The sequence below is a fragment of the Bufo gargarizans genome, chromosome 3 (assembly GCF_014858855.1).
Source record: "Bufo gargarizans isolate SCDJY-AF-19 chromosome 3, ASM1485885v1, whole genome shotgun sequence".
Lineage (NCBI taxonomy): Eukaryota > Metazoa > Chordata > Amphibia > Anura > Bufonidae > Bufo > Bufo gargarizans.
In genome coordinates this window covers 110,939,103-110,952,790 of record NC_058082.1, presented here as the reverse complement: position 1 = coordinate 110,952,790, position 13,688 = coordinate 110,939,103, and the positions used below count along the sequence as shown (strand labels likewise).

The window sequence follows — 13,688 nt, the reverse complement described above, 5'->3', positions numbered from 1 at the left end:
TTTGAGGGATAAATCTCATTTATTTTATAATGCTAAAATAAAAGCTAAGTATTAATTAATCCAGATCACTAAAATATGACTTCTATGATTTATGTGAGTGATTATATGTGAAAATTTACATTCATCTTCAATGAATTGAATCTGAATCAAATTTCAAGAAATTCGCTCATCACTAGTGGGCAATCAAGAAATGTGGACAGAAAATGATTGTGCATCTGGGAAAAATTGTGATCTATTTTCCATGATGTAAAATGGCGTTACGTCACATTGCATATTAACATGTATGATAGACAGACGGACGGTCGGATAGACAGATAAACAAACAGATTATATGGATAGACAGACAGATTATATGGATAGAATAACTGTTTTTCCAAACAATGAGTCCTTTCATTCCAGTTTAGATAATATTCGTCATGAGGTTTTCAGGCAGCGAGATTCCAGATTTTATCTTCATATATTGTACATTTATTTAGAGACACCGGGTCTCCAGGATGATTTTTATATACACTGCCTGTCCCAAAAAAGTCGCCACCTGGATATAACTAAGCAAATAGTTATGAGCCTCCTATTGGATAATTACTACATGGGCGATTATCTTTCAGCTGGCAACAAGTTATTTAACCCCAACTGGTGCAATGAGTTGCTTCTCATATCTTAAACAACCTTGTCGAAAGACATCTCGTGGTCGTGGAAAAGATGTAAGGCTATTTTCACACTAGTGGCAGGACGGATCCGACAGGCTGTTCACCCTGTCGGATCCGTCCTGACACTATTTTGCCGTTGGGCCGCTCTGTCCTCATTGACTCTAATGGGGACAGGGGTGGAGCTCCGGCGCAGCTGACGCCGGACTAAAAGTAATGCACTTTTCAGTCCGGCGGCCTCTCACCGCAAACTGCCGTGCGCGCGCTGGAGCTCCGCCCCTGTCCCTATTATAGTCAATGAGGACATAGCGGCGATCCGGCGGCACAGCAAAATAGCGGCAGGACGGATCCGACAGGGTGAACAGCCTGTCGGATCCGTCCTGCTGCTAGTGTGAAAGTACCCAAGGGTCAAATCATTGGCATGCATCAAGCAGAGAAAACATCTAAGGAGATTGCAGAAACTACTAAAATTGGGTTAAGAACTGTCCAACGCATTACTAAAAACTGGAAGGATAGTGGAGACCCATCGTATTCGAGGAAGAATCATCATGATCGATGATCACTTAAACATCATGAGGTGATGGTCGTGGATGAATGGCACAACAATGGGCCTCAGGATCTCGTTACAGTATCTCTGTGCATTCAAAATGCCATCAATAAAATGCACCTGTGTTTGGTGTCCATAATATACACCTGCCCATACCATAACCCCACCGCCACCATGGGCCACTCGATCCACAACGTTGACGTCAGCAAACCGCTCACCCACACAACGTCACACACAATGTTTGCCATCTGCCCTGAAAAGTGAAAACCGGGACTTATCCGTGAACAGAACACCCTTTCCAACGTGCCAAATGCCATCAAATGTGAGTATTTGCCCACTCAACTCGGTTACGACGACGAACTGCAGTCAGGTCCATACCCCGATGAGGACGACGAGCATGCAGATGAGCTTCCCTGAGATGGTTTCTGACAGTTTGTGCAGAAATCTTTTGGTTATGCAAACCAACTGTTGCTGCAGTTGTCCGGGTGGCTGGTCTCAGACGATCATGGAGGTGAACATGATGGATGTGGAGGTCCTGGGCTGGTCTGGTTACATGTTGTCTGCGGTTGTGAGGCCGGTTGGATGTACTGCCAAATTCTCTGAAACACCTTTGGAGACGGCTTATGGTAGAGAAATGAACATTCATTACATGGGCAACAGCTCTGGTAGACATTCCTGCAGTCAGCATGCCAAGTGCATGCTCCCTCAAACGTTGCGACATCTGTGGCATTGTGCTGTGTGATCAAACTGCACATTTCAGAGTGGCATTTTATTGTGGGCAGTCTAAGGCACACATGTGCAATATTCATGCTGTCTAATCAGCACCTTCATATGCCACACCAGTGAGGTGGGATGGATTATCTCGGCAAAGGAGAAGTGCTCACTAACACAGATTTAGACAGATTTGTGAACAATATTTGAGAGTAATGGGTCTTTTGTGTATGTAGAAAATGCTTCAGATCTTTGAGTTCAGCTCATGCAAAATGGGAGCAAAACCAAAAGTGTTGGGTTTATATTTTTGTTTAGTATATATATATATATATATATATATATATATATACACATATATATATATATATATATATAATTTGCCCAGCTTAAACAGACATGGATGATCAAATATCATTTACTCGAGAATTGTTCCGTGAAGGTAAATTGCTCCAGTATGTGACTAGTCTGGTATTTTCATCTCTTCCAAAAAAGAATTATTTAACCTATCGTGTGAATTGCCTGGGCTAACGTGCAATATTCTTCTACTATTATTAGCCTGTGACACCTTGAAGTTCAGTGTGGGAGGAAATCAGAGCAAGGATCTGAACACAGAGTCAGCAGAAACCAGAACTCATTTTCACTATGACATGGACAGTTGATCAGTCGTAGATGAAACATCCTGTTCACATATTGAAATCACACTGTATGTAGAAATAAGTGACAGCCCATCAGCACTGTATTAGCACATTGCAGCTATTTGGCCCATTTCTGGGTCTGGAAGAGCAATGGACCTGAACAGAGTTCAGATGCTTTAAAGAGCATGATCAACCCTATTAAACCAGGTATATTGCCTGGTAGGGTTGATCAAGCTGATGAAAACGATGCCTCTCTTTTCTCTGTAACTTGCAGTGTTGAGAAGATGTCATTAGGCGGTTAAAGTACCAAGGGGCTGGTGTAGCTCTTGGAGCACAACTACTGCTACATCCCTTGGTGCTCAATACACTCCCCCAACCCTTTAATTGACAGAGCTAGACAGTCTAATCTAATGGTGCCAGCACTGTGACTCCCCTAGAAATGCATGATATTACCAATGTGCTGTGCCCAATACATAGGCATTCTGTAATAGCGGCTGCTGTGCGTCAATGTTCCCCTGCTTCAGCATTTCACTTTTTTAACCCTTCCCATAGCTCCCTAGCATGCTTACAGTTAATAAAAACGTTACCTCTGGCATCAATCCTGGACTTATAAAACCATCAAAAACGATCTTTATAACATATGCAAATGAGGGCTCGCAAGTGCCCAGGGGCGGCGTTACCCTCGTAGGTGCCCTGCTAGCTCAGCCTTTTCATTGCTTCCCCCCGCCTCTTCCTACCCTCCGCCCGCCCATCCTTTCCCTCTGACCGCCTATCTACCAACTTGTTATTCCGCCGAGATCCCGCACCTGCGCACTCATTCCTTTAACCGGTGCATGCGCACTGCGATGCCCATGCCTTGTACGGCATCACAGTAATTAATGCGCATGCGCCGATGGACCGCCTCCTTTGTTGTGTTTTCGCGTCGTTAGCCGGCACATGCGCAATAGTTACTGTGATGCCATACAAGGAATGGGCATCACAGTGCGCATGCTCCGGCCAAAGGAATGAGTGCGTAGGCGCGGGATCTCGGCGGAGGGTAGGAAGGGGCGGGGGAAGCAATAAAAAGGCTGAGCTAGCAGTGATCGCATGGCACGTCATCCATGCGCATGGGGCGCTCTGACGTCACTCTGGAGCGCCCCGGGAGCCGCACGGACTGTAAGTATGCCGCTCCCCGCTCCTACTATGGCAACCAGGACTTTAATAGCGTCCTGGCTGCCATAGTAACACTGAAAGCATTTTGAAGACGGATCCGTCTTCAAATGCTTTCAGTACACTTGCGTTTTTCCGGATCCGGCGTGTACCTCCGGCAAGTGGAGTACACGCCGGATCCGGACAACGCAAGTGTGAAAGGGCCCTAAGGCCCCTGATAACCACTTGTGTTCATGACTTATTGCCGCCCGACTACGCCTATACTTCTGGTACCTCCTGGTCCGCCTGGACCATTTGCCTCGTCGGCCTATCCTTCTCAAGAGGTAGTGACCTGGTGTTACCTTTTGGGAAAGTCTATTCCCACCATCAGGGGTACTGTGAAGAATCGAGGGGTTCACTTAGACAACGCCCTTAGAGGAGGAAGGACACGTGGCACAGTGGGTTCACACCCGCTGGTTCGTGACACATTCCTTTTAAACTAAGGTCTAATATGTAGGCACTGATTATGGTGTTTGTATCTAGATAACCTAAGCTGAGTTTACCTGGACATTACGGAGTACAGCGCAATTTATTATAGCAGCATTTCAGAGATTAGATTTGAGATGATTAAAAACGCAGATGCCTCATTGCATCTCTGGTAGTCCATGCGCTGGAGACTGAAGTGTACGCCAGCAATGGTCTGGTGTAGACTCCAGCTATAACTTATGTCAGTTTCTGGCATAAGTAATAGTAAATCTGGCGCTAAGCCCCACCCTTTCTCTTGCCACTTTAGGAAAGTGTCAAGAAGCTCCAAAAGTTCCAAATTATGGCAGAACAGTGGCGTAAAAACTTTAGTAAATGTCCCCCACTGTGTATGGCAGGGAACAGCAACCACCAGCTCTCCAGAAACTACAACTCCCAGAATCTTCCTTTCACTTCTATGAGAGTTACAAGAACAGCCGGGGAAGTGTGCATGCTGGGAGGTGTAGTTTCATAGCAGCTTGACTTTCTGGTGTAAGCTATAGAAAATACGGCGGGCCGCGCTAAGCCCCGCCCCTTTTCTCAGCACTTTTGAAAAGCAACGAGAACTTCTAAAAGTTGAAAATGATGGTGCATATATATGGTGTGTGCTATGGTTTGCGATTTTTTTTTTTAATGCCATTATTGTGAAAAATGTCTCATTTATCATTGTATAAATTTGCTAAAGCTTCAATCTTCGTCAGTCTAGTTGGGTCTATGGGCTCATCTCTTTTATTTCCTCTGGATTCCCTATCCTTCCATGACTTACCAAATGATCTGGTTGAGGCCTCCAGCTGTGTGTCTGGATGCATGTTAGATTTCTTATTGTATATACTTCCAAAAATGTCATAAAATACCTCAGTTAGGACATGTATTTGGGGCCAATGTACAAAATCTCCATCTCTTGCCCCAGATATCGTATTTGCCAAACCGTAATTCACCTTTGGGACATATCTGGCCCTAAACCTGATGTGCATGCACATTACCACCAAATCTTAACAACCTCAAGACCGACTCGGAAAACACATTATAACATTAACCACAATTATGTTGTCTGAGCAGAATACAAGCCTTTCATCTTTCAGCTCCCCATCCCAGAAGTCTGCAGCCACCACTACTGGGAACATCTCCAACTATGTTAGATTTCTTACTGAACCTTGATGCCTCCAAACCTCTGCCACTCCCCTGAATGTCATCTCATGTTCCAGTATGTCCCAAAACCTACATCTCCCATGGTGTTCATAACCAAGCTCAGCCTCTGAGAAGCCGATTCCTTCGACCACAAAGTTGCTCCACTAAATTCCATCACAAACTAATTCCATATTATCAAGTCCTCCCTAAAACACTTTACTCTTCTCTTACAATACTCCTTCCTCATCCTCACCATACTCCATTCCAGTCTCCTGGGGAAAAAAAACCCCTGCAATTAGGAATCCCCCAGCATGAAAACTTGAGTGACCCTAGAAATGTGACTTTCTCTATGAATCTTGACTTGACCACTTCAAAATTGTCTCAGCCGCATGGCCAAGTCAACCGAAATATCACAAGATAGTGAGCCATCAATCCAGAAGGTGAAGAACAGCAATGAATCTCATATAACGTAAACCACTTGGGTAAACATTTTCCTACAAAATACCTACAAACTGAGGCTCTCCCAATGCAAAGACAAGAGCCTGAAATCTTGCCATGGTTCGGTGCCATAGGGTTTGGTGGCAGCGTGACCCTCAGATGGGATGACATAGCAACAATTAGGAGACGCAAAAGTGAAGTGCCACTCTTTTCTGTTTTACTCCAAGCAGAATCTGAATTTTGATGGTGTCACGGAGCAGGCTAAGTTCTCATTTGCAGCAAATACGGTCAGACTACGCAGTCACGGCCTCATGCGGTCCACAAACTGTGGATGTGGAAGATGCACATACCAGCCGTGTGCATCCCGCACATTCCTCAGTCCCTATTATAGAATTTTTCGGCCCCATAGAAATGAATGGGTCCACAAAAAACGCAGATGGGACCCACTCAGCCCCAGACTCTGCCAGTCCTTTCCTGGCTCCATGATGATGCGCCACGACCCTTCACTGTCTCTAGATCCACTCTCTGCGTTGGGCCCCACAGTGATGCACTGAAGCCTTTGTCAGACTCGTGCAGTTACTACAGGAAATGTAGAATGCACACTGGTGAGAAAACGCAGAATGTGGCCCCATTCACATGACTGTATTTTTGTCCGCATTTGAGCCACATTTTTTTGCACGTGGACCCGTTCATTTCAGTGGGACTGCAAAGAATGTGGACAGCACAAGGTGTCCATATGTCCAATCCGCAGTCCCACAAGAAAAAGGTAGAACATGTCCTATTCATGTCCGTTTTGCAGAAAAGAATAGGCATCGTTCTAAAGGGTCCGCAAAAGAAAAAAAAATGGATGCAACACGGATGTCACACAATCGTCATCCGCATTTATTTATTTTTTACAGATGGGTGTTTTGTGGACCATAAAATACATACAGTCGTGTAAAAGCACCCGTAGGCCCCATTCACTGGACCATATTTTTGCTCCACATCCGATTCCCATTTTTTGCGGATCGGAAGTGGACTCATTCATTTGAATTGGGAAGAAGAAAATACGGACAGAATACCGTGTGCTTCTTGCATCCATATGTCCATTCCGTGGCCATGCATAAAACAGATCCTAATCTTGTCCGTTTTGCAGACAAGAATAGGCATTTTTTACAATGCGTCCGCAAAATAAAAAAAGTAATTTGCATTTTTTTGTGAATCTGCTTTTGCAGACCCGTGAATGCACCCTATAACAGACCACCAGCACAGACACAACGCCCATGTGCCCTTCTACTAGGCACATGGTTCACGTGGCCTCCTGCAGTGTAACCTTACCACATCAGCAACACAATGGATCCACTTCCTGTCTAACAGCCTCTTTTATCTTCCTGCTGCTGCAATGGCAGCATCTAGTGGCCAAAATGAAACATTGAATGTTCATTTACAGTAGAGGCGGGCAAGAGAAAAAGTGTGTGTGTGTGTGTGTGTATATATATATATAATTACTGTGTCTCTTCACTACAGTGCCTGCTGTATACTACTGTATCTAATCACTATACTGTCTGCTGTATACTGCTATCCCCTCACTATAGTGTCTGCTATATACTACTGTATCTAATCTCACTATACTGTCTGCTGTATACTGCTATCCCCTCACTATAGTGTCTGCTATATACTACTGTATCTAATCACTATACTGTCTGCTGTATACTGCTATCCCCTCACTATAGTGTCTGCTATATACTACTGTATCTAATCACTATATTGTCTGCTGTATACTGCTATCCCCTCACTATGCTGTCTGCTATATACTACTGTATCTAATCACTATACTGTCTGCTGTATACTGCTATCCCCTCACTATAGTGTCTGCTATATACTACTGTATCTAATCATTATACTGTCTGCTGTATACTGCTATCCCCTCATTATAGTGTCTGCTATATACTACTGTATCTAATCACTATACTGTCTGCTGTATACTGCTATCCCCTCACTATAGTGTCTGCTATATACTACTGTATCTAATCACTATACTGTCTGCTGTATACTGCTATCCCCTCACTATAGTGTCTGCTATATACTACTGTATCTAATCACTATACTGTCTGCTGTATACTGCTATCCCCTCACTATGCTGTCTGCTATATACTACTGTATCTAATCACTATACTGTCTGCTGTATACTGCTATCCCCTCATTATAGTGTCTGCTATATACTACTGTATCTAATCATCATACTGTCTGCTGTATACTGCTATCCCCTCATTATAGTGTCTGCTATATACTACTGTATCTAATCACTATACTGTCTGCTGTATACTGCTATCCCCTCATTATAGTGTCTGCTATATACTACTGTATCTAATCACTATACTGTCTGCTGTATACTGCTATCCCCTCATTATAGTGTCTGCTATATACTACTGTATCTAATCACTATACTGTCTGCTGTATACTGCTATCCCCTCACTATGCTGTCTGCTATATACTACTAAATCTCCTCACTGTAGAGTCTACTATATACTGTGGACAGTATAGTGTAGAAATATAGTACTATACAGCAGACACTACAGTGAGGAGATGGCAGTATACAGCAGACAGTACAGTGAGGAGATGGCAGTATACAGCAGACAGAACAGTGAGGAGAGGGCAGTATACAGCAGACAACAGTGAGGAGATGGCAGTATACAGCAGACAGTACAGTGAGGAGATGACAGTATACAGCAGACAGTACAGTGAGGAGATGGCAGTATACAGCAGACACTACAGTGAGGAGATGACAGTATACAGCAGACAGTACAGTGAGGAGATGACAGTATACAGCAGACAGTACAGTGAGGAGATGGCAGTATACAGCAGACAACAGTGAGGAGATGGCAGTATACAGCAGACAGTACAGTGAGGAGATGGCGGTATACAGCAGACAGTACAGTGAGGAGATGACGGTATACAGCATACAGTACAGTGAGGAGATGACGGTATACAGCAGACAGTACAGTGAGGAGATGGCAGTATACAGCAGACACTACAGTGAGGAGATGACAGTATACAGCAGACAGTACAGTGAGGAGATGGCAGTATACAGCAGACAGTACAGTGAGGAGATGGCAGTATACAGCAGACAACAGTGTGGAGATGGCAGTATACAGCAGACAGTACAGTAAGGAGATGGCAGTATACAGCAGACAGTACAGTGGAGATGGCAGTATACAGCAGACAGTACAGTGAGGAGATGACGGTATACAGCAGACAGTACAGTGAGGAGAGGGCAGTATACAGCAGACACAACAGTGAGGAGATGGCAGTATACAGCAGACAGTACAGTGAGGAGATGGCAGTATACAGCAGACAGTACAGTGAGGAGATGGCAGTATACAGCAGACACCACAGTGAGGATATAGCAGTATACAGCAGACACCACCGTGAGGAGATGGCAGTATACAGCAGACACAACAGTGAGGAGATGGCAGTATACAGCAGACAGTACAGTGAGGAGATGGCAGTATACAGCAGACAGTACAGTGAGGAGATGGCAGTATACAGCAGACAACAGTGTGGAGATGGCAGTATACAGCAGACAACAGTGAGGAGATGGCAGTATACAGCAGACAGTACAGTGAGGAGATGGCAGTATACAGCAGACAGTACAGTGAGGAGATGTCAGTATACAGCAGACAGTACAGTGGAGATGGCAGTATACAGCAGACAGTACAGCGAGGAGATGGCAGTATACAGCAGACACAACAGTGAGGAGATGGCAGCATACAGCAGACAACAGTGTGGAGATGGCAGTATACAGCAGACAGTACAGTGAGGAGATGGCAGTATACAGCAGACAGTACAGTGAGGAGATGGCAGTATACAGCAGACAGTACAGTGAGGAGATGGCAGTATACAGCAGACACAACAGTGAGGAGATGGCAGTATACAGCAGACAGTACAGTGAGGAGATGGCAGTATACAGCAGACACAACAGTGAGGAGATGGCAGTATACAGCAGACAGTACAGTGAGGAGATGGCAGTATACAGCAGACAGTACAGTGAGGAGATGGCAGTATACAGCAGACAACAGTGTGGAGATGGCAGTATACAGCAGACAGTACAGTGAGGAGATGGCAGTATACAGCAGACAGTACAGTGGGGAGATGGCAGTATACAGCAGACACCACAGTGAGGATATAGCAGTATACAGCAGACACCACCGTGAGGAGATGGCAGTATACAGCAGACACAACAGTGAGGAGATGGCAGTATACAGCAGACAGTACAGTGAGGAGATGGCAGTATACAGCAGACAGTACAGTGAGGAGATGGCAGTATACAGCAGACAACAGTGTGGAGATGGCAGTATACAGCAGACAACAGTGAGGAGATGGCAGTATACAGCAGACAGTACAGTGAGGAGATGGCAGTATACAGCAGACAGTACAGTGAGGAGATGGCAGTATACAGCAGACAGTACAGTGGAGATGGCAGTATACAGCAGACAGTACAGCGAGGAGATGGCAGTATACAGCAGACAGTACAGTGAGGAGATGGCAGTATACAGCAGACAGTACAGTGAGGAGATGGCAGTATACAGCAGACAACAGTGTGGAGATGGCAGTATACAGCAGACAGTACAGTGAGGAGAGGGCAGTATACAGCAGACAACAGTGTGGAGATGGCAGTATACAGCAGACAGTACAGTGAGGAGAGGGCAGTATACAGCAGACACAACAGTGAGGAGATGGCAGCATACAGCAGACAACAGTGTGGAGATGGCAGTATACAGCAGACAGTACAGTGGAGATGGCAGTATACAGCAGACAGTACAGTGAGGAGATGGCAGTATACAGCAGACAGTACAGTGAGGAGATGGCAGTATACAGCAGACACAACAGTGAGGAGATGGCAGTATACAGCAGACAGTACAGTGAGGAGATGGCAGTATACAGCAGACAGTACAGTGAGGAGATGGCAGTATACAGCAGACAACAGTGTGGAGATGGCAGTATACAGCAGACAACAGTGAGGAGATGGCAGTATACAGCAGACAGTACAGTGAGGAGATGGCAGTATACAGCAGACAGTACAGTGAGGAGATGGCAGCATACAGCAGACAGTACAGTGAGGAGATGGCAGTATACAGCAGACAACAGTGTGGAGATGGCAGTATACAGCAGACAGTACAGTGAGGAGATGGCAGTATACAGCAGACAGTACAGTGGAGATGGCAGTATACAGCAGACAGTACAGTGAGGAGATGGCAGTATACAGCAGACACAACAGTGAGGAGATGGCAGTATACAGCAGACAGTACAGTGAGGAGATGGCAGTATACAGCAGACAGTACAGTGGAGATGGAAGTATACAGCAGACAGTACAGTGAGGAGAGGGCAGTATACAGTAGACAGTACAGTGAGGAGATGGCAGTATACAGCGGACACAACAGTGAGGAGATGGCAGTATACAGCAGACAGTACAGTGGAGATGGCAGTATACAGCAGATACTGCAGTGTGGAGATGCCAGTATACAGCAGACAGTACAGTGAGGAGATGGCAGTATACAGCAGACAGTACAGTGAGGAGAGGGCAGTATACAGCAGACAGTACAGTGAGGAGAGGGCAGTATACAGCAGACAGTACAGTGAGGAGAGGGCAGTATACAGCAGACAGTACAGTGAGGAGATGGCAGTATACAGCAGACAGTACAGTGAGGAGATGGCGGTATACAGCAGACAGTACAGTGAGGAGATGGCGGTATACAGTAGACAGTACAGTGAGGAGATGGCAGTATACAGCAGACAGTACAGTGAGGAGATGGCAGTATACAGCAGACAGTATAGTGAGGAGATGGCAGTATACAGCAGACAGTACAGTGAGGAGATGCCAGTATACAGCAGACAGTACAGTGAGGAGATGGCAGTATACAGCAGACACAACAGTGAGGAGATGGCAGTATACAGCAGACAGTACAGTGAGGAGATGGCAGTATACAGCAGAGAGTACAGTGAGGAGATGGCAGTATACAGTAGACAGTACAGTGAGGAGATGGCAGTATACAGCAGACAGTACAGTGAGGAGATGGCAGTATACAGCAGACAACAGTGAGGAGATGGCAGTATACAGCAGACAGTACAGTGAGGAGGTGGCAGTATACAGCAGACAGTACAGTGAGGAGATGGCAGTATACAGCAGAGAGTACAGTGAGGAGATGGCAGTATACAGTAGACAGTACAGTGAGGAGATGGCAGTATACAGCAGACAGTACAGTGAGGAGAGGGCAGTATACAGCAGACAGTACAGTGAGGAGATGGCAGTATACAGCAGACAGTACAGTGGAGATGGCAGTATACAGCAGACAGTACAGTGAGGAGATGGCAGTATACAGCAGACAGTACAGTGAGGAGAGGGCAGTATACAGCAGACAGTACAGTGAGGAGATGGCAGTATACAGCAGACAGTACAGTGGAGATGGCAGTATACAGCAGACAGTACAGTGAGGAGATGGCAGTATACAGCAGACACAACAGTGAGGAGATGGCAGTATACAGCAGACAGTACAGTGAGGAGATGGCAGTATACAGCAGACAGTACAGTGAGGAGATGGCAGTATACAGCAGACAACAGTGTGGAGATGGCAGTATACAGCAGACAACAGTGAGGAGATGGCAGTATACAGCAGACAGTACAGTGAGGAGATGGCAGTATACAGCAGACAGTACAGTGAGGAGATGGCAGCATACAGCAGACAGTACAGTGAGGAGATGGCAGTATACAGCAGACAACAGTGTGGAGATGGCAGTATACAGCAGACAGTACAGTGAGGAGATGGCAGTATACAGCAGACAGTACAGTGGAGATGGCAGTATACAGCAGACAGTACAGTGAGGAGATGGCAGTATACAGCAGACACAACAGTGAGGAGATGGCAGTATACAGCAGACAGTACAGTGAGGAGATGGCAGTATACAGCAGACAGTACAGTGGAGATGGAAGTATACAGCAGACAGTACAGTGAGGAGAGGGCAGTATACAGTAGACAGTACAGTGAGGAGATGGCAGTATACAGCGGACACAACAGTGAGGAGATGGCAGTATACAGCAGACAGTACAGTGGAGATGGCAGTATACAGCAGATACTGCAGTGTGGAGATGCCAGTATACAGCAGACAGTACAGTGAGGAGATGGCAGTATACAGCAGACAGTACAGTGAGGAGAGGGCAGTATACAGCAGACAGTACAGTGAGGAGAGGGCAGTATACAGCAGACAGTACAGTGAGGAGAGGGCAGTATACAGCAGACAGTACAGAGAGGAGATGGCAGTATACAGCAGACAGTACAGTGAGGAGATGGCGGTATACAGCAGACAGTACAGTGAGGAGATGGCAGTATACAGTAGACAGTACAGTGAGGAGATGGCAGTATACAGCAGACAGTACAGTGAGGAGATGGCAGTATACAGCAGACAGTATAGTGAGGAGATGGCAGTATACAGCAGACAGTACAGTGAGGAGATGCCAGTATACAGCAGACAGTACAGTGAGGAGATGGCAGTATACAGCAGACACAACAGTGAGGAGATGGCAGTATACAGCAGACAGTACAGTGAGGAGATGGCAGTATACAGCAGAGAGTACAGTGAGGAGATGGCAGTATACAGTAGACAGTACAGTGAGGAGATGGCAGTATACAGCAGACAGTACAGTGAGGAGATGGCAGTATACAGCAGACAACAGTGAGGAGATGGCAGTATACAGCAGACAGTACAGTGAGGAGGTGGCAGTATACAGCAGACAGTACAGTGAGGAGATGGCAGTATACAGCAGAGAGTACAATGAGGAGATGGCAGTATACAGTAGACAGTACAGTGAGGAGATGGCAGTATACAGCAGACAGTACAGTGTGGAGATGGCAGTATACAGCAGACAACAGTGAGGAGATGGCAGTATACAGCAGACAGTAC

At 45.8% G+C, this 13,688-nt stretch overlaps 1 protein-coding gene across 2 annotated transcripts in view; it reads left to right on the top strand.

The window, feature by feature from the left end:
* Positions 1-13,688, top strand: part of ARHGEF25 (Rho guanine nucleotide exchange factor 25) — a 314,827-nt gene that overhangs the window by 122,891 nt on the left and 178,248 nt on the right. The window lies entirely within an intron of this gene.